The sequence below is a fragment of the Lactuca virosa genome, chromosome 3, assembly GCF_052849685.1.
Source record: "Lactuca virosa cultivar CGN04683 chromosome 3, Lactuca_virosa_CGN04683_v6, whole genome shotgun sequence".
Taxonomy (NCBI): Eukaryota; Viridiplantae; Streptophyta; class Magnoliopsida; order Asterales; family Asteraceae; genus Lactuca; species Lactuca virosa.
Window position 1 is genome coordinate 72097348 of NC_136428.1, and position 26851 is coordinate 72124198.

The 26851-nt window shown below is 39.0% G+C and overlaps 1 pseudogene; it reads right to left on the reverse strand.

The window, feature by feature from the left end:
- Positions 1-693: 693 nt before the first annotated feature.
- LOC145163649 (U4/U6 small nuclear ribonucleoprotein PRP4-like protein) lies at positions 694-26187 on the reverse strand (annotated as a pseudogene).
- Between the last annotated feature and the right edge of the window lie 664 nt (positions 26188-26851).

Below are 26851 nucleotides of genomic sequence, written 5' to 3' on the forward strand. Positions count from 1 at the left end.
AAGGACTTCGTTTTCCTCTTGAAAGTTTCCTGTAAATAAAAGGTTAGTAGCAAAACGTGGTGGCTGAGGCTCGAGTTGGACTCGGTTCCCTTAAACAGATTCGCTGTCTGTTCCCAGGATACAAAAATCCCCCACATGAATATAAATATTTATACTAAATTTTCCAACTATCCCCCACATGAATGGAGATCGATCTCTGCACATCCAATTTCCAAACGAAATTTTCAACAGTTGAATCCAGCATAGGATAGGTAGGTATTACCCTTTGAACACTCCCTTGAGAAATTACACTTAATCTCCTAGCAGTTAGTAGATATCGATGTCTTTGAACTAAGCTGCCATTTATGTAGACGACAATGTAATTCTCACAGGACTCTCCCTGAAAAGGTCATATCCTCATAGACGTGGATGTTTGTTTTGGTCATGAACACTAACCTGGTTCTGCAAGAGCTTTAGGAATTGTGCCCATATAATTCCCTTCGAAGCGACCACACTTCTCTCTCACATAGGTGATTCCAAGAATCATTAAAAACCAAATGTTTATCCTAATTTTGTCACTACATATAGGAATGGACTAGGAAGTAATGTTAAATCCCCCCACAGTGACATGCCTTACTCATACAATTAGGATAATGTTTTAAACCCAGATCTTGGGATCTCCAGTCTTCTAGGTAAGGTTTCCTTCGTATGAATTTATTCATTCATGGGCTTTAGTCCACAAAAAGTAGTCCTATCATAAGAAGCTGTCACCAAAAAGTATCCTTGTTGAGGCTGAAACTTAATTTGAGAAATAAGATTTTCATGTGCAGGAATCGTGTAATATGATCTCTTCATCCTTAAATCCAAAATCGTACAAGTATTGTCTTCTCCCCCAGTCGCTAAATGATAGCCATTTGGCGAAAAACTGACACCAAAAACCGGCTTGACATGACCTTCCAATGCAAGAATTCTTCTCCCAGTGCGTAGGTCCCATAATCGTGCAAGGGCATCGAGCCCACATGACGCTGCTAAAGAGCCGTCAGGGTGAAAATCAATCCCATACATGCTTCTATTGTGACCTTGGTGGAGTGACAACTCTGCACTGGTTTCTGTGTCCCATAGTCTCCAAGTTTTATCGTAACCTGTTGTTCCCAAATACCTTCCTAACGGATGGAAAGCAACACGAGCCAGATGGTCCAGATGGCCTGTGAATGTGTGCATAAGAGTTCCCTTACTGTTCCACAATTTTGCAGTGCGGTCAGCGGAAGCAGTTGCTATGTGGTTGTGGTTTGTTGGAGAAAATATAACATCAGTAGCCCATTCGGTATGTCCTTTTAATGACGACACAAGCTTTATCTCGGGCTTTGGCATGCCCCATACTTTGGCAACTCCAGTTATAGAGCGGGTTGTCACGGGACGACTCGATCACCGTGTGCCACTTAGTGAAACTTCGACTAAGTCAGGCTACAACACTTCTTTGAGATGTATAAACGACTAAGTAAGCAAGAGAATAAGGTTTTCGAGTTTCTACAAACGAAAGAGAACTTCTATTATAAGAGCTCGAGAGAATACAAGGAAACTTTCCGATGGTTTGGAGCAAATGAGCTCCTCCCTATTTATACTTGTCCTTCTCCCCCCCCCCCTAGGGAAGTTTTTAGATATTACCACATTAGTCCTATATTCTTGACTAATCTAGACTATTCTACCAAGTTACATATATTTACAAGTCTTCATGAAATGTTCTAAATCATTATTCGATGTCCTAGAGAAATCTAGGACCTTCCAGGGTCTAATGTGCTATACTTGTAAGTTCTCCCATTTTCTTGAGTACACCGGAAGAGTCTAGAATCTCGATCGTGACACCCTCCCCCACCTAAGTTCTTGACGACCACGTCAAGTCTTAGATATGTACTCCTCGATCTTGCTTTGCAACTGCCACAGATCTTGTTCTCGTTCCCAACTAGACTCACTATCGGGTAGTCCCTTCCATCAAACATAATATTCTGTCCAATTGGGTAAGCCTTGTTTGCGAACTGTTCTATCTGATAGGATTTCGTCCACCTCCTTGTCATACGAGACTACGTTTGCTACTGGGGATCGATGTGATTTGCCCCTCGATGGATCTTCTTCATCGCGATTGTAAGCTTTGAGGAGACTTACATGGAATATTGGATGAATCTTTAAGTAGGATGGTAGCTAGCTTGTATGATCGGGTCCCAAACTTTTCGAGAACTTTGTATGGCCCCTCGTATCTTCGTGTTAAGCCTTTGTGTACCTTTCGGGTCGATTTGAACATCCGTTGTGGGAGTTTTACCATCACCTCGTCCCCTACTATGAACTCTCTTGGCTGCCTCTTCTCGTCCGCCCATTTCTTCATTCGCTTGGCTGCCTTGTGCAAGTAAGACTTTGCTATGTCGAGTTCCTCGTTCCATCCTTTGACAAACTTGTATGCAGGTGGGCTTGATCCTTTGTAACCGTTTGTTAGCTCTTAGGGCGTCAATGGTTGTTGGCCCGTTACAATCTCGAAAGGACTCTTCCCCATAGCCTCGCTCTGTTGTAAGTTATATGAAAATTGGGCCACATCAATTAGCTTGGCCCAATCCCGTTGGTTTGCACTGACAAAGTGCCTCAAATAAATCTCGAGCAAGTGATTCACCCTCTCAGTTTGGCCATCGGTTTGAGGGTGGAAACTAGTCGAGAAGTGGAGTTCTGATCCCATTAGCTTAAATAGCTCCCTCCAAAACTTCCCTGTAAATCGGGGATCTCTATCACTTAAAATGCTTCGGGGAAGTCCCCAATATTTCATGACATGCTTGAAGAATAGTCGCCCTACTTCTTCAGCTGTGCAATCCCGAGGGGCTGGAATAAACGTTCCATATTTGGAGAATCGATCTACAATCACCATTATTGATCTGCACCCTTCGGACATCGGTAATGCTGAAATAAAATCCATCGATATGCTTTCCCATGGTCTTTCGGAGATCGGTAGTGGTTCCAACAATACCGCCGGGTTGGCCTGTTCGACCTTGTCTTGTTGACAAATAAGGCAAGTCCTCACATAGGCGTCTATGTCACTTTGCATATTGGGCAAATAATAGGATCGTTCTATGATTGCTTTCGGACGATGAGTACCTGGATGTCCAGCCGATTTGGAATCATGACATTCCTTTAAGATTTCTCTTCTCAAGTTGTTCCATCTTGGGATATACATTCGATTGCCAACCGTGAATAATAATCCGTCTTCAACCCAAAATTTTCTTGTCTTGCCTTCTCTTGCCATTTCCATCAAGTTCTTCGTTAACGGATCGTGGTTTAGCCCTTCCTTGATCCGGTCAGCAAAATCGCATGTTACTCGAGTGAGGGTTGCTAGTTTGGCCTTTCGACTCAGGGTGTCGGCAATTACATTGGTTTTTCCCGGCTTATACTCCATGACCTAATCGAATTCTGCTAAGAAATCTTGCCAACGAGCTTGCTTAGGACTTAGTTTCTTCTGATTTTGGAAGTAACTAGTCGCCACGTTGTCGGTTTGGATAACGAACCGACTCCCAAGCAAATAGTGTCTCCATACTCGAAGGCAATGTATGATTGTTGTCATTTACTTGTCGTGTACCGAGTATCTCCGTTCTGTATCATTTAGTTTCCGGCTTTCGTAGGCCACTGGATAGTCATCTTGTAATAACACTCCTCCAATCGCGAAGTCTGACGCATCCGTTTACACCTGGAATGGTTTCGTGTAGTCTGGTAGCTTCAAGACTGGTTCCTCCGTGACAGCTTTCTTTAGAAGATCAAACGTCATTTGACACTTCTCAGTCCATTCCCACGAAAATTTCTTTTTTAGAAGGTCATTGAGGGGAGTGGCTTTAGCTGAGTATCCGGATATAAATCTTCGATAGTAGTTTATAATGCCTAAGAACGATCGTAGTTCAGAAACGCTCTTTGGCGGCTCCCATTCTTGGATTGCTCGTATCTTGTTGTTATCCATATGGATCTTCCCATCAATGATCTTATGCCCTAGGAACGTTACTTCTGGTTGGGTAAAGGAGCACTTTTCTATCTTATGTATAATTGGTTTTCCTTGAGTACTTGAAAGACTAACCGCAAGTGTTCAACGTGCTCTTCTACCGACTCTGAGTAAACTACTATGTCGTCTAAGTACACCACCACGAATTTGTCCAAGAATGGGTGGAATATCTTATTCGTTAAAGTGCAGAATGTGGCAGGGGCATTCGTCAATCCAAAAGGCATGACTAAGAATCCGTAGGAGCCATACCTTGTCACACATGTCGTCTTCGATTCGTCTCCTGCTGCTATGCGTACTTGCCAATAACCCGACCTTAAGTCCAGCTTTGTGAACCATTGTGCACTCCCGAGTCGGTCGAACAGATCAGCTACCAGTGGGACCGAGTACTTGTTATTTATCGTTACTTTGTTCAGGGCCCGATAGTCTATGCACATTCTTAGAACTTCCATCATGTTTCTTCTGGAACAAGACTGGGGCACCGAATGGGGCCTTTGAAGGGCGGATAAATCTGGAATCTATTAGCTCTTTTTATTGTCTTCTTAGCTCTTCCAACTCAGGTGGAGCCATTATATAACGACACATTTCTGGTGGCTTAGCTCCGGGCTCGAGTTCAATCTCGTGATCCACCTCCCTTCTCGGTGGTAACTTCTTTGGCAACTCTGGCGGCATCACGTCCTTGAATTCTTCTAGTACTTTTTTCACTGTCTTTGGCATCTCTTCGTTGGGCGGGGTGGTTTCTTCTTTTAACGTTGCTAAGTACGTCATTTCTCCCTTATTTAGTCCCTTGTTGAGTTGCATGGCCGACAAGATCCGGGACTCCATTTTGCTTCTTTCCAAGGGTACAATGTGTATCGTTGAATCCTTGGTGATACGCATGGTTTGATCTTTGAACGAGAAAGGGCATACCTGGTCAAAGAACTCCATCCCTAAGACCATGCAATAATCATCCATGGGTACTACGGTTAGATCGATAGGACCCTTCCATCCTTCGATCTCGACAATTACCCCATAAGCGACTCCAAGAATAGGCTCGGAAGGAGAGTTGACAACATTCAACCAACCTATTTCTTTGGTGTATTGAATGTTCATATTTTCAGCTTCATTTTTAGAAAGGAAATTATGGGACGCACCTGTGTCTACTAAGGCTTTAGTGACTTTGTCGTTTATACTAACTTTCACAAACATGAGTCCTCTTTCTTTCTTCATGTGAGTCTCTTCTTTTGCCACCGAATTGAGGCGTCACATTGAGCCTAGTTGTGCCTCGTCTCTCTCTTCCTTTTCTTCTTCGAAGACCATCGCATTGAAACTTTTCTTCTTGGAACAATCTTTGATTAGGTGAGGGCCATCACATAAGTAGCACTTGACTTCCCTTTGAGGTCCCCCTTCAGTCGCCTTCCCCTTGAAAGTTGATGGCCTTGCAGCGGGTTTATCGTCCTTCTGTTGCGGCCTTGTTATTGGTCTCTCTCCCCCACTAGGTTTCCTAATCGGGGTATCTCTTCGGAAGTCCATAAGTTCTTCCGCTACTGCTATAGCTTCGTCAACATCTTGGACGTTCCTCCTTTTGAGCTCGTTGTAAGCCCAAGATTGTAGTCCGTCTTGGAAGTAAAATAACTTGTCTTTCTCTTGTAAATCGGGTAACTCCAGCATCAAGGCGGTGAACTCTGCTACGTAATCTTTAATAGACCCGACATGTTTCAATCCTCAGAGTTTCTTCATGGCAACGTCTTCAGCATTATGGGGGCAGAATTGTTTCTTGAGTTGTCTCCTAATCTCGTCCCAAGTGTCTATGACATATAAGCCTTTCTCAATGTCGCCATGCTTCCGCCTCCACCATAGTGCCACATTTTCACTCATGTACAGAACGGCCGTGTCAATTTTGTACTTGTCATCCTTTACTCCGATAGCATTGAAATAACATTCTAGGGACCAGAAAAATTCCTCGAGTTGTTTAGGATCACGCTTACTATGACAACCCGAAATTTCTATCTTGTACAGTCCTTCAAATCAATCAAAGTCAGACTCGTTTCTGCAATCTTTTAGCATTGTTTAGAGTCTGTTTGAGTGTTCCAAGTCTTGTACATTCAAGGATAGGGTATAGGAATGAGTTCTAAAAGTTCATAGTAGTAAATTCGGGCCAAACACTCCTTCAAGAGGAGTGTACGGCCGTACACATGGGTGTATGGCCGTACACCCATCTATGGCTGTGAACTCTCACCTATAAAGAAGATACTTAGTCATTTTTCAACACTTTTCACACTTCCAAGCCAAGAATTCGGATTTCTCTCTCAACTATCATCAACTTTCTTCATCTAGATCTTCAAAAATGTAAGAATTCCTTCCATTTCTTTGTGATTATCCTTCATGATCTTGTATCACCCTTTGATTTCATCCATGAAATTACTCTTTTTGGGTAGATATTCAAGTGTTCAGCACTTTCTCCAAGAACACCAAGAACACCTACTTGTTCTTGGGCCGTCAACTCACTAGAACCTACAAAAGTGTGATTCTTTCTTCTATCTTCTAGCTAGGATTGATAAACACATGATTTTTGGGCTTAAATCATCATCCAAAGAAAGAACTTCAAGGGTGTATGGCCGTACACACCTCATGTGGTCGTACACCCCTTGTTTAGTGCATATTTAGACCTTCAACTCATGTTATGTCCCAAAATAAGATCATGGACACTTAGAGGATGCTAGATAGGGCCGCAAACCACCTTCTTGGCATGTTCTTCAAGGAGTGTACGGCTGTACACTCCAAGGCCGTACACACATATGGTCGTATACACATAGTTCGTACACACCTTGGCCGTACACACTCTTGTGTGGCCTTAAACCCCTTTGATGCAATTGTTTGTGATTGTAACACTTCAATATAAGTGTTTCCTAGTTCCTAAGGTGTTTTCCTTATATGATTAATTGTATAAACACTAATTATATACATATATGTGTCATTATATGCTTATTAGGATCCGTTGTGCTCAAGGATTCACTTGACACTTAGCATCCTATATCGATCTTTCATTCGCATCACTCACTACAGGTGAGTTCATACCCCTTAACTTATCTTTTAAATGATTTTAAATGCTTTAATGGGGGTGGGGGAATACAAGTAGAAACATTATAGTTATTATATCAATCATATGTGATTAATAACTATCAAACAAATGGATTTCTTATACTTCAAACTATGTTTTCAAACAAATTGCTTCAAATCGTTTTACAAACTCTTTTATATGCTAAACTCTTTTATCAAAACTCTTTTAAACTTATATATTGTCAAAATCATGTCTATATGGATATAGTTATATAAGTAGGATTGAAAGGACTTAGGACTAATAACTCGCCTTATTTCTTGTTCCTTGTTTGGTTGTGGACTTAGGGTATCGGTTGTTTGTCCGAAGGTCGTTTGAATCTTAGTTATATATTATGTGTATGTATATAGATATAAAAGTTCTTCGTTCAGTTCAATACCTTTGGGCAGCAAAGGTGTACAAACATGTTCCGTCATACAAACAACATTGCTAGTAAACTATAATAGGTATAGTTTAGGAAGTCACTACTTACTATTTCTAGAACAATGAAACATACAAGAGTCAGTTCATACATGAGTCAGTTCAAACATACTATAACGAGAAACAGTACATACTATAATGAGATACAATACATACTATAATGAGAAACAATACTCACTATAAAGAGAAACAGATAGAACATACTACACACTAGACAGAGAGAACATACAATACACTAAAACATACTATACAAATACAAGAATACTATAACATTAATGTGAGCCACTATTTCATGGCACGACAATATACTGCTGTGTCACGTTTTGTACCCAGAGTCTCCTAGAGGGAGAGCGTGAATTTATGTATAGATTTATATGGGACTGACCATCCTACACCTTGCTGCTAGCTACAGTGGGACCTTCAGGTCTACGGGTGACGAATGTCATATCATTTCGACGTCTCGAACGTCGTGTTATACTAGTCAATCAAGTATGGTTACAATCTTATCACATTTTACCTTAATTAAACAAACAGGTTTAATGTAGTCAGTACATTGGTAGTTACTTAGATAAAAGTACAGTACATCTTTATTTTCCTATTTCATTCACATTGTGATCTTCTCACATAAACTGTAATGAAAACTATATTTTGGTAATGGTAGTCAAACTTTGGGAAAACACTCACTTTTACAAAAGAACAAACATAAAGAATAGTTGGGTCTTGGTAGAAGACTACTTTAGTAGAAAATATAGGATTTTCTAGGAAGTTTACAAACATTTACATCAAACATTTACAAAAATTTACATCAAACATTTACAAACACTTTCTTCAAACTTATACAAACAATGACACTAAAATACTTATGAACTCACCAGTTTTAATGCTGATCCACGCTTTCAAAATAACTTGTATTCTCAGGTCACCAGTAGACAGGTACCGATGACCAGGTTTTGAGAAGATGGAGCACGTTCAAGACTCATCTCTTATTTTGATTCTTATTTTTGGTGTCTTATAAACTATACAGAACACACTTGTATGAAATTATATTATTAATGCAATGGATGATGTTGTTGCTTGTTTTACTATTATGCATTGTTGTGATACTGTACATGACGTCCTCCGCCCCCGAACGTTTCCGTCGTTCTAGTTTGGGGGTGTGACAGATTGGTATCAGAGCATTGTTTATAGTGAATTGACTATATCAACCCATAACAGATATACAACTATAAACACAACGGGATTAAAATACTCTGATCAAGAGTTTATACTTTTAAATAATAAAATATTTAACCAAAGTACACCTACCTGCATTCATACTAAAATCAGTGTCACTAGGACATAAAAAAAAGTATTGCGATTGTTGGACAACACGATTAGGCTTGGGGACATATAATCAGATCTGGGAGTGATATATCCTGATCAACTATATCTTTCCGAGAAGTGATTAGCATGTGCCTAGGAATGGTTGTGGTGTTGCAGCAAGTCTTATAAAAACTTACCAACGCTACTACAATGAAAACATAAGAACAAAACATAAACTTAAAATACTATAAGAGTATTTTGTGTTACTATAATTACTTATGTACAAACTAAAAAGGTCTTTATTAGTATGTCAATAATTGTTGAGTGGATACGCTAAAGTTATATATGACTAGGGTGTCATAGACTTAGAATCTGTGATCTTTGCTTTACTTTCTGTTCCTTGTTTGGTTGTGGACTTAGAGTTAGGATCACTTATTCGAAGGTCTATCTTGTTTTGGTTACATATGACTGGTATGCACTACACAAATGTTGGAGTAACTGGTACGGATCATCTTATAATTATCTTAATTAGTACATCTATTAATTATTTCTTTTACCCCCATTCTCGCGTAGATAACATGGCTGGATTCAATCTCCCTGGTGACCCGTACTTCCCCAACCACGGTAATGGTGGATGGCTCGATGATGAGCTAGAAGATAATCATACGATTCCATTGGACGATGAATTCACAGAGAACTTCCCGGAGGATTCTGACTCCGAGCCAGAAGTCAATGATCAACCCCTGGTAGCTCCAACCCCAAATCCTAACCCTCGTCTTGCTTTTCAAGGTCCGACGCCTCTGTGGTTGGAAAGTTTGGAGACATGGAGTCAAGAACAGGGTCAACCCATGCCATAAAACGGAGACAGAAGCTTCTATAACCTGAGCGAAGGAGGCTCAGCGGACAGAGTCCTGCCTATTCTGGGTCGCAGGGTTGCCCGAAACGAAATACAGGGTATGACAGCCATCATCCGAATCGCGGAACTTGATGCTAATGCGGGAATTAATAAGGTCCGCATTCGTCGTCTGGAAGATGCTGGTGAGAGAGATGCGAGGGACCATGAGTCTCGACGGCAAGAACTAGCTGTGACTCGAGCTGAATTCATAGAACATCGCGTGCGCCAACAAGTGTATGAGCGTCGCCTTGTTGACATGGAGCGTCAGCTGGCTGATTTAAGGGTTCGCCCAAGGGGTTCCCATCACCAGTAGGAGATGCTCTGCTTATATTTCCTTTTTATCTAAGGATTTGCCTTCTTATCTATGCTATAAGTAGCACTTTTCCCTGTAATTTCCTGTTTATCTTAAGACCTTGAACTTTCAGTCGATTAGGCTTTTATTCTGTCAAAATTTTCCTATCCTGGTTTGATGTAAGACCTACTCCTAGGTCATTTTCCCGAACTTGTTACATCTTTAATACCAATATTATTGACAGATATCTAATCTCATGGAAATTATTATCCAAATGCTTTCATCTTTCTAGTACTAGATCTCTATTCAATCATACTTTCATCTGTGTTGTTGGGCTATGGAGAGTTAGTCCATGAGTCACTCTCATCATTCTCTCTATTGAATACTTACCAATATATTCATCTTTGTGATCTTATAGCTTCAAGATGCCTCCTCGTAGATCGAACAGGCGCGCTATTCCAATAACTCTGAATCAAACTCCACCACCTCCTCCTCCTCAATACAATCCAGCAGCTATTCAAGCTGCTATGAATGCGGCTGTTACAGCAGCCCTAGCATAATTCACCACTACCGGTACTAGCGGGAGTGGAACGAATGTGCATTTCACTCGAGTTGAAGCTCCGGTGCGCTCTAGAGAGTTCTCGTATAAGGACTTCACCAACTGCAAACCCAGGGCCTTCAATGGCACTGGCGGAATCATTTCCCTCTCGTAATGGTTCGAGAAAACGGAGTCGATATTTGAGATCTACTCCTGTCCGGAAGGGAGCAAAGTTAAATTTGCTACCTGCACCTTCGCGGACAGAACCCTGACGTGGTGGAATAGCCATGTCAAGTTACTAACTTTTATAGTGGCAAACGCTATGGGCTGGGAAGCTCTGGAGGATCTCATGATCGAGGAGTACTGCCTGAGGGGCGAAATAGTCTGGAGCTATATCCGGGAATGGTCTCTTCTGAAGCGAAGAAGGTGGAGAGGTACATCTGGGGGCTAGTGCCTCCATTTCAGGGGAATTTCCTAGCTTCAAACCCCACTACCTTCGATAGTTCCAAGGGATTGGCACAACGGCTCATTGACCATGGGGTCCGTACCCCGTCAACAACAACAACCCTAGCCGTCTCAGAACCCTCCAAAGCCGCTGACAACAAGCGGAAGTTCTGGTATAACAAAAAGAAGAACACTGCACAGAAAGCTGCCAAAAAGCAGCAGGTCGTGGCCGTTCATGCTTCGATAGCACCTACTGCTACTGCGCCGATAAAGCAGTACGCTGCAAGCTTGACTAAGTGCAACAAATGCAGCTTCCACCACAACGGACCCTGCCAGGAAATGCAGTGCTCTAACTGCAACAGGATGGGGCACACTGCCCGTTTCTGCAAGGCTCCGGCAAGGCCAATAACCCAAGTCCCCGACGCTGGTGTGGGCCAGGCTTGCTACGATTGTGGCGAGATGGGCCACTACAAAAGGAACTGCCCGAATGTAGGGAATGCCGGCGGAGTGGGAAGAGTTTTGGCTATAGGCCAAGAGGAAGCAGTTGCCGACCCCATGGTGGTCACTGGTATGTTGCTCCTCGATAACTCATATGCATGCATATTGTTTGATAGTGGAGCGGAGAGGAGTTTCGTGAACCAGAAATTTGCTCACTTGCTTAAGCAAAAATCACGTGCACTTAAAGAACCGTTCACTATAGAAATGGCTAACGGAAAGACAGAAAGCGCTAGCTGCATATACATAGGATGTACACTAACTCTAGATAGCCATTCATTTCCAATCGACCTCATTCCGGTCTCAATTGAAAATTTCGACGTCATAATCGGCATGGATTGGTTGAGTTCTCATCGTGCTGACATCATGTGTTACGAAAAGGCTGTTCGCCTTAATCTGCCGTCTAGCGAAACTCTAGTTATCTATGGCGACAAACTCGACACGAACCTGTTGGATTAGTGTCTAAGTCCATAACTATAATTGGTATGTACTTGACCCAATTAGCATGGTCCATTTGGGTTGCATGGCATCGGAACAATTTGGATAGACTTTTATGAGAAAAGGATATTTATGATTTGTTAATATATTATAAGCTCTAATATATTAATATGAAATCAAATTATTTACTTAGTATTGATCAAGAATTAAGTTGGAATTAATATTTTAATCAAAAGGAGACTAATTAAATATGTGGGGATTGATTGTGTAAATCATTCATTCTTATATATGTGGGCTTATGATCCATAGTTCTTCATGTTGGGCTAAACCCATGGAGTAACCCATGGATACTCCATGGAGGTTTTAACCCATGGAGCATGGAGAATATGGAAAGACATGAGTTACATGGTGTAACCCTAATAGCCACCATATATAAGGACCCCATGGCTCAAGAAATTGAGACTAGTGTGTGTACACATGAGGGCTAGCCGATTTGAGCATATGAACCTTTTCTCTCAAGTTATTCCAAGATGTTGGTGATGTTGTGTGAACCATTTGAGGTGTCACACTTGAGGCACTAGGCTCTTAAGCTCCATGTAATCAAGCTACAACAAAGAGGTATGTAATTCTACTAGAATTTGTATTATATGTACTTCATATTATGCTAGTTAGAACAATACCTTGGAAAATTGATATTTGCATGTATAATAGAGAAAACATAGATCCAAGGTATTTAGGGTTGCATGTACACCTTAGGAGTGTTAGAATGCTCAAAACCCTTCAGTGGTATCAGAGCCAGGTTTGTTTTCAATTATACTTGATGCAAATTGCTGAAAAAAGCTGAAAAAATCGATTTTCTGGCTGTCTGGGAACTGGACTCGCCGAGTCCACTGATGAACTCGCCGATTCCATGAAGAAATTCATCCTACTCGTCGACTAGGTTCATACACTCGACGATTAGGAGCCCCTGACAGCATATTTTCGAGTTTTTTTGGCTGGAATTGGACTAGGAACATTACCCTAAGCTTTTTTTGAACTTGTAAACCTATTTTTGATGTGGTAATGTTCATGCTAATCCAATTTCGTAGATAATTGTCAATATATTCATGTTTTGTATTAGTTTAATGGATAGGCTATATACATGAAAATTGTTTGATTTGAATTATCTTGTTCTTATGAGTTGATTTAGATTAATAGAAAAGTTATGTGATAATATGTTTTCAATCCAAATTAATCTAAAAGTTGTTCATAATATGTGTTTTTGTAACTTGTCCTCAAGTTATATGTAAAGTCACATTTATGATTATTAAAACTCATAAGATTTCCATAAGTTATGAAAGTGAAGAGTCTCATTTTTAAATGCTTTAAAGTCTTCCATAACTTGTTCTCAAGTTACGGAACTTGAAGAGTTTTTTCATTAAAACTACTTTAAACACACAAGTTATGGAATTGAAAAGTTTTGTAGTGTTCAAAACTTGCCCTCAAGTTTTGGAATTTGTAAAGTTTCCCCTCATGAATACTTTAATTCCAAGTTAAGCCCTTAGAATTTTAAAAGTTAAAATTCAACCCTTATACTTTATAGTATTATAAGTTAATAATATATATATATATGTATAAGAACAAAGTCAGTCTTACCGTTAGTAGGCCTCATTCACGAAGTCGGTCTATAAGGGGGGTATAAGGTTACTGCCTATAAAACTGCAGTTTAATGGGTGTCCACTCTCACCCACCGCTTCCTTGACTGGTGGAGGTTCTTTAGCCGAACGGGTAGGACAAGGACTAGATTTCTCCCTTCATTAAAAGTATTAATGATAAATATAAAGTAACTAAACCTTTTACAAATTCCCAATCTTAGTTACTTTAGGAAAATGTGAATTTGGTGCTAACCCATGAAATTACACTTTGCACTTTGCTTAAGTCGTTAGTGGAGCGTGTGTGGTTAACCGACACACTAACTTGGATTTAACAAGGTAGGCAAAGGGTAACTTAATGTTTATCATAGTATCAATGGAGCGCGTGTGGTTAACCGGCACATCAATTGAGTGGTAAATATTAAGGGTACCAGGTATATTTGCATGGTTATTCACACCTTGTTTTGTGATCCTCGGCATCCCAGTCCCAAATTTTGAGAGGGCACAATCGAGATTGAAACAAGTCATTGAAAAGTTTAATGAATCTCAAAAGATCTAGGAGTTTCAAATCCAATTAAAACCTAATAAATTATTTCGTTTTTTATGGTGGAAGTTGGTGAATCATCATTCGCCTACCTTCAAATATTTTATAGCTTGGATTATGGCATCCCTCTTCCAAGTTATAAAAGTATTGTGTTGGGTCCTAGCCTTAATATTTCATATTGGGTGTGATATTAAGGACTTTAAATCAACTATCTTGAATATCTATCAAAAGATGTCTGGTTCAGACAATTATGATCTTCCCAAAACTCTTGGAACAAGCTTTCCTAATGAAGATGATGTCCCATGGTTGGTTCATGGAAATCATACTTCTCTACCTCCACCTCCTGCAATTATTCTCCCTAACCCACAAGTTCAAGGTCACTCAAGCCCTATTGGTAAGCAAAGTCTATGTGTGCTCACATCTTGGAGATAAAGTCACATATTGACAAGCCGGGAGAGTTGGGTGTAAAAGTCTTGAGAAAGTTGGTTGTTCAATCACTTTCTAAGTCACATAGTGAGTTTCCTTTGGGACTACTATGAAACAGACTATGACATGACCCTTAATGATCTTATCTATTTGTTAGGTGTTGCTGATTCAGCAATGATTTAGAGCAACGGTAAAGCAAATTTGATTAGAAGATCAACTTCCCAAACTACCATGGACATTGACAATGGTAACATTGGATATCCAGAAAAGCTTTCTCTTCCCAATGGAAAGGGATCGGCCATAGTCAACTCAGCTGACTAAATGGTAAAGAGAAAGGCTAAGTCTGAGACAGTCTCGTGTACCATTCCCAAAGAGTCCATATGCTTATATTGCCAAAGGAAGGGGCATTGGTTGCGAAGCTGCCCTATTTACCTGAAAGATCATAAGGTTGGTCAAGTCAAAAAGTTTGACCCTACTTCAGGTAAGTCCACTATCTAACTCTATTAAGTTCCTATTTGGAGATTCTTATTACATGATGTGACTGGGTCACATGTTGAAGTTTTAAGAATCAAAGAAAAGAGAGGAAACTTAAAGAAGAGTAAGTTGATTCTGATCGCGAAGATGGATTTCAATCGCATGGTTCAATGAATAGAATTTTGAGATGTTGCTTAAAAGCTGTGATAGATTGCTTAGGAATAGATAACAACATAGCTTTCATATGCATTTTCATTGTAAGGATAAGTTTTTTCCGCAAGTTTTAAAATAAAAGGAAAATTTTTGATTTTATTTATTTTAAGTATCCTTACAATGGCATTTGTGAAAAAATTGTTGTTTATATGATTCCATTGATAGCAACATTAGTAAATGGATTTGATTCTGTCCTTTGGGGTAGTGTCATAATTTACCAAATAAGGAAAGTTTCTCATTGCCAAAGTTTCAGTTGGATAGAAACTTGGAATCATGCAAGTTGTATTGTATGATGAATGAGATTTTTCATCTTTGGAAAAATTAAGACTAATTCCCTGTTCATATGTATATGTGAGTCAAGTGAAGGACTAAGGAATCGAGTACACATTCTTGTGCACTGGTCAAGTCCACCACAAAAGATCAATAAGACTATTCGTCATGATTTACTAAAGTTTAGTAAATATGGTTATACTTACAAGTTTAAGTATAATTCTGAAACATTAGAAAAGTTTCGATGTATGGCAGAACGAATGAGAAGAATCAAATTAGGCAAAAAGATAAAAGTTTCTCAAATCTGAAAAGATGGGAGAGTACTTTAGTATCATGTTTTGTGATCATCTTAAATGATTAAAGAACCACATTACAATTGGTCTTCTAAGGACATCTTAGTGCATTCTTATGACTAAGAAGAGGAGTCATGAATTGTTGAAATGGTTAAATCAAGAAGATGAGTCATACTTCATCCCAAAACAATCCTTAGAGTCATACTCCAAGATTGTAACTTGAGTGACATATCTTAAAGAAGGTTTATTAACACCTGTCAAATGTAAGAGTAAAATGTGTTCTACTCTTGTACATTTGAAATTGGTAAGTTGTGATGTTTTGGATAAAACAAAGACCAACTTAGGCCAATTGTGTGAAGTATTTTTCTTGATAAGAATCCGCACTATCTTTTGAATATTTGGCAAGAGAGTCTTATATGTCAAGAGGACAGTGGGAGTCTAAAAGATCTTGAAAGAGTCTAATCAAGAATACAACCTGTAGTTTATCACTAGCACACGACTTGAGGTTTATAACCTATCGTGTTGACATATTCCTATTTCTGTGCCCGTCCTAGTTAAAGTTGGCTTTGCATATGATTTATGAGATTTCTCAATTGGTTGCATAACAACTTGGAAGCAATGGTAGGCCCTTGTGCTGCCAGGTGGCAAGAAGTTAAGATTGCACAGGTTTGGTCCATATGAGTTTGGATTTGTCACTAACCTCCCCTTGTGGTTTTGACAAATTCACACGGATAGGAACACATACACCATAAAATCTAAGTGTCATAAGGTTTCTCTCCAATTCATGAAAATGATGGTGAGGAAACGCTTTCACTAAGTAGATTTTAAATAGATAGCAATTATGATATTTGCATTCTCAAAGTCGTTAGTGGAGCGTGTGTGGTTAACCGGCACACTAACATGGACTTGTGAGGAATGACAAAGGTGTAAACAATTGAGACTATGATTACGGCATCCCTTTTCATAGTTATGAAACTGTTTAGACACACATATGAGCTATCTAAGGAAGGGTGTATGATTTTGATAAAGTTTTATCAAAGCATCTCGTATCAGAAATTTGAACTTTGGTAATAAAGTCAATATAGTATTGATTTCTAGAAGTCCAGCTGATTTCTAAGTACATGTCAAAGCTAGTGGGAGTATAAGTGTTATGCTAATAATCATCATGTTAGTGGGAGCATGATAATTATGAAAGTGTTGCAAGTTAGCAATGTTAATTATAGAAAACAAAATGTTTCAATTGGGAAAAAGTTGTTTTGCTATAATTAAGGGAGATGAAATTATACTTCATTTCAAATCTAAAAGCTTAGATCATGAGATTTTAATCAAATTTAGTCAAGTATATATATATATATATATATATATATATATATATATATATATATATATATATATATATATATATATATATAAATGAATGTTATGTTGGAATGGTTCAACATAAGAAAATTCTATATATGGGTACATTATTTGCATTCTAAAATTCGATTATGATTACGACATCCCTTTTCATAATCTGAATTATGAGAACTTGGCAAATAGAAATAGAAATATTATAGCAAAAAGACTGGTCTACTATCATGTCTTTATGTAAGACATCATGAATCGTGTCCCATACGCTTCTGATATAGGATCGATTGCATGTGCTATAATATTCATCTGTTCTAAATTTTTTCCAAATGTCTGGGGCATTAAGAGGGGAAAAGGTCTAGAATTGGATATGACTAAGATGATTAAGCAATTGTCGAAGACAATCTAAGGTTTACCAAAGATTGGTTGCTCAGGGACAGTTGGAAGTATGGTGTAAATTTTTGGAGAGGACCATATTGACATATTCTGAAAAGAGGCAACTCTTGGTCAGAAGTGATAGTCAAAATGAGAATATGGAAATATTCCCATAGGTGGAAGTTATTCATTAAATCTGTGTAAGATTAGGAAACTTAATGCAATAAGGATGTTCAAAGCAATGTACTTTGAATTTGAGACTTCATTTCCATGGAATGATCTCCATTGGAATACTCTGTAATGTCTGTTGACAAGTCTTTGAGACTTTGTGCATAATCATTACAAGAGGATCAATGCATATAAGTTTAGAATCTAACAGATTTAGGTAAATGGCAGGAATCTGGATTCTTGCATTTGCGGTAAGGATTTGGGATTGTGAAATGAGTATCATTGGAATTATGTTCAATCGATCTATTTCACAAAGTAAAAGATCATAGACAAACTTAGTGTGCATACTTGGTGTATGGCATAACTAATGTTTGGAAAAACATAGTGTGCATACTTGGTGTATGGCATGTCTAGTGTTTAGAAAACATAGTGTACATGTTTGGAGCATGGGACAACTATTGTTTTTAATTCAAGTATAAAGTTGATAGTTTGAAACAGTATGCAATGAATGATGGGTAATCAATATGGTGATAAATAAAAGGTGTTTTATTTATATTCATAAGTTCTGAGACCATATTGGATTCGATTATTCTTGCGTTTCACTTTGCATGTTTTGACTTCCAGAATAACTAGGTCGTTCTTACTGAATGACTAAGTTATTCAAACCATCCATAGTCGGTCATATGTTGGAAGTAGATATGAATCAAGACTGTCATGAAGCTGGTTTGTAGATGTCCAAGGTAGTGGACATAGCAAGAGTTGCTGCAACATTCATGAGTGCTCATAAGTTCTGAGTATTGGATTAAACCCACTCTCATTTGACTCACTTCATGGATTTATCACGAGTGATCATGAGACGATAATATCTTATATTCTTCAAACCTAGAGATATGAGTTGTTGCCTATGAGTTGGTTATGCATTAATTGTACGAAAACGCATTGGTAACTAGATGTTATAAAACGTGCCTTTGTGTATGATTCAACAAGTAGTACAACAAGCATATGAGTCGAAGTTTATCCATTCCTTTTACCATTAAAGGGATAAATGCGATATCTGTGGGCCCCTCGATGATTTAGTGATGACACCCCGAAGTGCTTGGCCAAGCCAGGACTGATTTGATTTGTTCAATTAGTCGGTCGTCATAAATCGGAAATTGGGAAACAACAAATGGAAAGAGAGAATGATTATAATCCATGTCTCAATCCATATGATATCTAGAATGGAGGAATATATGATCCCTTATCTAATGGACGCGTCATTGATTTGTTCAGAGTTCGACAACAGCTTTTAAGAGCTACGATTGCTAGTCAGGTTTTGAAGTCATATGCAATAATAGTTTTAGACTTATCCAAGTGGGATACTGTTGGATTAGTGTCTAAGTCCATAACTCTAATTGGTATGTACTTGACCCGATTGGCATGGTCCATTTGGGTTGCATGGCATCGGAACAATTTGGATAGACTTTTATGAGAAAAGGATATTTATGATTTGTTAATATATTATAAGTTCTAATATATTAATATGAAATCATATTATTTAATTAGTATTGATCAAGAATTAATTTGGAATTAATATTGTCATCAAAAGGAGACTAATTAAATATATGGGGATTGATTGTGTAAATCATTCATTCTTATATATGTGGGCTTATGATCCATAGTTCTTCATGTTGGGCTAAACCCATGGAGTAACCCATGGAGTAACCCATGAATACTCCATGGAGGTTTTAACCCATGGAGCATGGAGAATATGGAAAGTCATGAGTTACATGGTGTAACCCTAATAGCCACTATATAGAAGAACCACATGGCTCAAGAAATTGGGACTAGTGTGTGTACACATGAGGGCTAGCCGATTTGAGCATAGTAACCTTTTCTCTCAAGTTATTTCAAGATGTTGGTGATGTTGTGTGAACCATTTGAGGTGTCACACTTGAGGCACTAGGCTCTTAAGCTCCATGGAATCAAGCTACAACAAAGAGGTATGTAATTCTACTAGAATTTGTATTATATGTACTTTATATTATGCTAGTTAGAACAATACCTTGGAAAATTGATATTTGCATGTATAATAGAGAAAACATAGATCGAATGTATTTAGGGTTGCATGTACACCTTAGGAGTGTTAGAATGCTCAAAACCCTTCAGAACCTCCGTATCATCTCGAGCATTCAACATAGATCCAAGCCGTCCTTACTTGGATCAGTTCGTCATTGTATTCATCGATGACATACTTATCTACTCTCGTAGTAAGGAGGAGCATAGTCAACATCTGCGTCAGGTCTTAGAAACACTGCGATCAGAGAAGCTTTATGCGAAGTTCTCCAAATGTGAATTTTGGATCCGAAGTGTCGAATTCTTGGGTCACGTGGTTAGCGAAGAGGGAATACACGTGGACCCTTCCAAAATCAAAGCCATTGAGATCTGGTCAGCACCGAAGACGCCTACAGAAATTCGTTAGTTTCTAGGCCTTGCTGGCTACTATCACAGGTTCATTCAGAACTTCTCTCGGATTGTGAAACCGCTTACAACATTGACCCAGAAGGGCGTGGCCTTTGACTGGGAAGAGAAGCAAGAGAAAGAGTTTCAAACCCTAAAGCGAGCCTTATGCAGCGCACCGATACTGTCCCTCCCAGAAGGGATATAAGACTTCGTGGTTTATTGTGATGTATCCAACCAAGGGCTCGATTGTGTTCTGATGCAACGAGGTAAGGTCATCGCCTATGCCTCAAGACAGCTAAAGACACACGAGGTCAACTACACCACACACGATCTTGAGTTAGGAGCAGTGGTATTTGTTCTGAAGATTTGGAGACACTATCAGTATGGTACGAAAAGCACTATCTTTACAGACCACAAAAGCCTTCAACACATATTCGACCAGAAGGAGCTCAACATGAGACAACGACGGTGGGTCGAGCTACTCAGTGACTACGAATGTGAAATTCGTTATCATCCCGGCAAGGCCAACATAGTAGCTGACGCCCTAAGTCAGAAATAATACTCTGGTTATAGAGTCAGATCATTGACTATGGCTATCCATTCACACTTGTCCACACAAATTAAGGAGGCTCAGCTTGAAGCCTTGTAACCTGAAAACGTGTCGGGTGAATCCCTGAGAGGGATGGATAAAAATTTAGAAGTCAAGGGTGGCGGAGCCTTTTATCTCATGGATCAGATCTGGACACCGAAGCACGGTGGTTTCAGAGACTTGGTCATGACCGAAGCGCACAACACTCGATATTCCATCCACCCAGGTTCAGATAAGATGCATCTGGATTTTAAAAAGTTATACTGGTGGCCTAACATGAAAGCAAAGATTGATACCTTCGTGAGCAAGTGCCTTACTTGCGCCAAGGTTAAGGTCGAATATCAGAAACCATCAGGTTTACTTCAGCAACCAGAGATACCTGAATGGAAGTGGGAGCGGATCACAATGGACTTCATAACCAAGTTGCCCAAGACATCGGGTGGTGTCGATACCATTTGGGTGATCGTAGAGAGGTTAACAAAGTCCGCACACTTCCTGCCTATCAAAGAGACTGACAAGATGGAGAAACTAACTAGAACATACATTAGGGAGATCGTACGACTGCATGGTGTTCCCATATCCATTATCTCTGATAGAGATAGTAGATTCACTTCTAGGTTCTGGCAGTCGCTACAAAGTTCCCTAGGAACTAGGCTAGACATGAGTACAACCTACCATCCGCAAACTGATGGACAAAGTGAGAGGACTATTCAAACTTTGGAAGATATGTTGCGAGCCTGCGTGATAGACTTTGGGAAGGCATGGGATACTCATTTACCCTTGTTGAGTTCTCCTACAATAATAGTTATCACATGAGCATAAAGGCTGCTCCATTTGAAGCCCTCTATGGCCGTAAGTGCAGATCCCCTCTGTGCTGGACTGAGGTGGGCGACACTCAGTTAGCTAAAGGACGAGTTCCTGACAGCACTCTCACAGGTCCAAAGATCATTCGGGAAACGACAGATAAGATCGTTCAGATTCGTCAATGATTGAAAGCCTCTAGAGACCGACAGAAAAGCTACGCAGACAAGAGAAGGAAACCGTTGGAATTCCAGGTGGGCGACCGTGTTCTATTGAAGGTCTCACCCTGGAAGGGCTTGATACGCTTCAGAAAGCATGGAAAGCTAAATCCAAGATACGTATGGCCTTTCGAGATTATCGCTAGAATTGGCCCTGTAGCTTACAAAATCAAACTACCTCGCGAACTTAGTAACGTACATTCTACTTTCCACGTCTCGAACTTGAAAAAGTGTCTGTCCGACGAGACTCTTGTAATCCCACTCGACGAGATTGAGATCAAGGAGAGCCTCAACTTCGTGGAAGAACCAGTAGAGATCATGGACCGAGAGGTCAAGCAAACGAAGCAAATCCGTATCCCGATAGTGAAGGTTCGCTGGAATGCCAAGCGAGGACCTGAATTCACGTGGGAGCGCGAGGATCAGTTGAAACTGAAATATCCTCATAATTTTTACTTGGTTATTTGTAATTACTTAATTGCTTAAACTCTAATTTCGGGACGAAATTCTCTCTAACGGGGGGATGATGTGACAACCCGAAATTCTATCTTGTACAGTCCTTCAAATCAATCAAAGTTAGAATCGTTTCTGCTATCTTTTAGCATTTTTTAGAGTCTGTTTGAGTGTTCCAAGTCTTGTACATTCAAGGATAGGGTATAGGAATGAGTTCTAAAAGTTCATGGTAGTAAATTCAGCCAAACACTCCTTCAAGAGGAGTGTACGACCGTACACATGGGTGTACGGCTGTACACCCATCTATGGCCGTGAACTCTCACCTATAAAGAAGCTACTTAGTCATTTTTCAACACTTTTCACACTTCCAAGCCAAGAATTCAGATTTCTCTCTCAACTATCATCAACTTTCTTCATCTAGATCTTCAAAAATGTAAGAATTCCTTCCATTTCTTTGTGATTATCCTTCATGATCTTGTATCACCCTTTGATTTCATCCATGAAATTACTCTTTTTGGGTAGATATTCAAGTGTTCAGCACTTTCTCCAAGAACACCAAGAACACCTACTTGTTCTTGGGCCGTCAACTCACTAGAACCTACAAAAGTGTGATTCTTTCTTCTATCTTCTAGCTAGGATTGATAAACACATGATTTTTGGGCTTAAATCATCATCCAAAGAAAGAACTTCAAGGGTGTATGGCCGTACACACCTCATGTGGTCGTACACCCCTTGTTTAGTGCATATTTAGACCTTCAACTCATGTTATGTCCCAAAATAAGATCATGGACACTTAGAGGATGCTAGATAGGGCCGCAAACCACCTTCTTGGCATGTTCTTCAAGGAGTGTACGGCTGTACACTCCAAGGCCGTACACACATATGGTCGTATACACATAGTCCGTACACACCTTGGCCGTACACACTCTTGTGTGGCCTTAAACCCCTTTGATGCAATTGTATGTGATTGTAACACATCAATATAAGTGTTTCCTAGTTCCTAAGGTGTTTTCCTTACATGATTAATTGTATAAACACTAATTATATACATATATGTGTCATTATATGCTTATTAGGATCCGTTGTGCTCAAGGATTCACTTGACACTTAGCATCCTATATCGATCTTTCATTCGCATCACTCACTACAGGTGAGTTCATACCCCTTAACTTATCTTTTAAATGATTTTAAATGCTTTTATGGGGGGGGGGATACAAGTAGAAACATTATAGTTATTATATCAATCATATGTGATTAATAACTATCAAACAAATGGATTTCTTATACTTCAAACTATGTTTTCAAACAAATTGCTTCAAATCGTTTTACAAAATCTTTTATATGCTAAACTCTTTTATCAAAACTCTTTTAAACTTATATATTGTCAAAATCATGTCTATATGGATATAGTTATATAAGTAGGATTGAAAGGACTTAGGACTAATAACTCGCCTTATTTCCTGTTCCTTGTTTGGTTGTGGACTTAGGGTATCGGTTGTTTGTCCGAAGGTCGTTTGAATCTTAGTTATATATTATGTGTATGTATATAGATATAAAAGTTCTTCGTTCAGTTCAATACCTTTGGGCAACAAAGGTGTACAAACATGTTCCGTGATACAAACAACATTGCTAGTAAACTATAATAGGTATAGTTTAGGAAGTCACTACTTACTATTTGTAGAACAATGAAACATACAAGAGTCAGTTCATACATGAGTCAGTTCAAACATACTATAACGAGAAACAATACATACTATAATGAGATACAATACATACTATAATGAGAAACAATACTCACTATAAAGAGAAACAGATAGAACATACTACACACTAGACAGAGAGAACATACAATACACTAGAACATACTATACAAATACAAGAATACTATAACATTAATGTGAGCCACTACTTCATGGCGCGACAATATACTGCTGTGTCACGTTTTGTACCCAGAGTCTCCTGGAGGGAGAGCTTGAATTTGTGTATAGATCTATACGAGACTGACCATTCTACACCTTGCTGCTAGCTACAGTGGGACCTTCAGGTCTACGGGTGATGAATGTCATATCATTTCGACGTCTCGAACGTCGTGTTATACTAGTCAATCAAGTATGGTTACAATCTTATCACATTTTACCTTAATTAAACAAACAGGTTTAATGTAGTCAGTACATTGGTAGTTACTTAGATAAAAGTACAATCTTATCCCATTTCATTCACATTGTGATCTTCTCACATAAACGGTAATGAAAACTATATTTTGGTAATGATAGTCAAACTTTGGGAAAACACTCACTTTTACAAAAGAACAAACATAAAGAACAGTTGGGTCTTGGTAGAAGACTACTTTAGTAGAAAATATAGGATTTTCTAGGAAGTTTACAAACATTTACATCAAACATTTACAAAAATTTACATCAAACATTTACAAACACTTTCTTCAAACTTATACAAACAATGACACTAAAATACTTATGAACTCACCAGCTTTAATGCTGATCTACGCTTTCAAAATAACTTGTATTCTCAGGTCACCAGTAGACAGGTACCGATGATCAGGTTTTGAGAAGATGGAGCACGTTCAAGACTCATCTCTTATTTTGATTCTTATTTTCGGTGTCTTATAAACTATACAGAACACACTTGTATGAAATTATATTATTAATGCAGTGGATGATGTTGTTGCTTGTTTTACTATTATGCATTGTTGTGATACTGTACATGACGTCCTCCGCCCCCGAACATTTCCACCGTTCCGGTTTGGGGGTGTGACACTTACCTCCATATTTCGAGGGCTTAGGGGCTTCTGTGTGTGGCGTAATAGATCCTCCGGCTATTTATGCTTTGCATAGCTTCACCTCATCTTCTAAAGTGCTTATCTTCTCACAGAACTCATTCCGCAAGGTGTTGACAAGTCCAATGACTTCTTCCTTGAGGATACCGATGGTCTCCTTTAATCCATCACTCGTGTCACGTATCTCTGCAACGAACTGATCGACGGTATCCTTCCATTCAAGGATCTCACCGACGTTAATCTCTGTCCTCGTAAGCTTGTTTTCTAAGCTTGCCAAGGCATCTATCGATTGGCCCCTCTTCTTGGACTTTCTTCCTCTCTCTTCGACGACAGGGGGTATGTTTTCTACTTCACTACTTCCTCCTTCCGTAGCCATGATCTCTTGCTTGTACGAACCTGGATCTGATACCATGTGTCACGGGATGACTCGATCACCGTGTGCCACTTAGTGTAACTTCGACTAAGTCAGGCTACAACACTTCCTTGAGATGTATAAAGGACTAAGTAAGCAAGAGAATAAGGCTTTCGAGTTTCTACAAACGAAAGAGAACTTCTATTATAAGAGCTCGAGAGAATACAAGGAAACTTTCCGATGGTTTGGAGCAAATAAGCTCCTCCCTATTTATACTTGTCCTTCCCCCCTCCCCCTAGCGAAGTTTCTAGATATTACTACATTAGTCCTATATTCTTGACTAATCTAGACTATTCTACCAAGTTACATATATTTACAAGTCTTCATGAAATGTTCTAAATCATTATTCGATGTCCTAGAGAAATCTAGGACGTTCCAGGGTCTAATGTGCTATACTTGTAAGTTCTCTCATTTTCTTGAGTACTCCGGAAGAGTCTAGAATCTCGATCATGACAGGGTGGCATGAAACATCTCATCAGAAGAAAACAAACACCCTTTAAGAGACCTGTCATCTCCAATCTCACTATAATCCAAAGAAAAAGTCTTTCCATTCTCCAAAGCGAAATTTATCTATGCATCCTCATCTTCATTCGGATCATCCCACTTCCTCCTAGCCATCTTCAACCTCATTGCAACTTTCACCACTGAACCCTTTGCAATCTCATATCGTGCCTTCAATAAAGCCCTAGACCCTTGTGTGTAATATGGGTACTGAACCGTATCTCCTTCCCCTTCATACCCTTCAATATCATAGTCACATGGAACACGATCCTCGTTCCAGTTCCAGTTGGTACGTACGAGTCCGCTGTATGATGGCATCGTGATCGCCAGTGGAATTTGGTTACTGGATCGACAATTTTATTGGATAGGATTAACGAATGTTGGTTATGACCTACGATTAGCCGTGTTCACCAAGGTAATAACACGAAACCACAAAGTCGAACAGAAATAACACGGTAAACAGAGGACAAAATATCTTACCCTTTATAATTCGAGGAAAGTCGGCTTGGTGGGATTTTTTAGGTTCCAAATCATTATTAAAATTTTCTTTTTTCCTTTTTTACTTATTTGGTGGGATTTAGGTTGCGAATATTATTATTAATTGTTTGAAAAACAACAAATGTAAGAATTAATAATTTTTTGTTATGAAATAGTCTTCATTATATGTTTTTGAAGAATATTATTATACTTTTTGTATATTCAAGTGATAATTTCGGGTTAGTTACATAATGCAAAATAATTTTAATTGTATAAGATTACACAAATCAGTAGAAAACTAAATGTGTTCTTATTTATATTTTGTTACGACCTTTCTTCTTTTGATGATCAATGTCATTCACTATGTTCATATCATGACCTCAATGTCACAATATTCTTGTAAATAATTTTGAAACAACAAGAGTCTAATAATTTTTGAACACTATCATGTGTTAGAAAACTCTTGGCTTTAGACGGTGCAATTGATGATGTAACCACATGATCT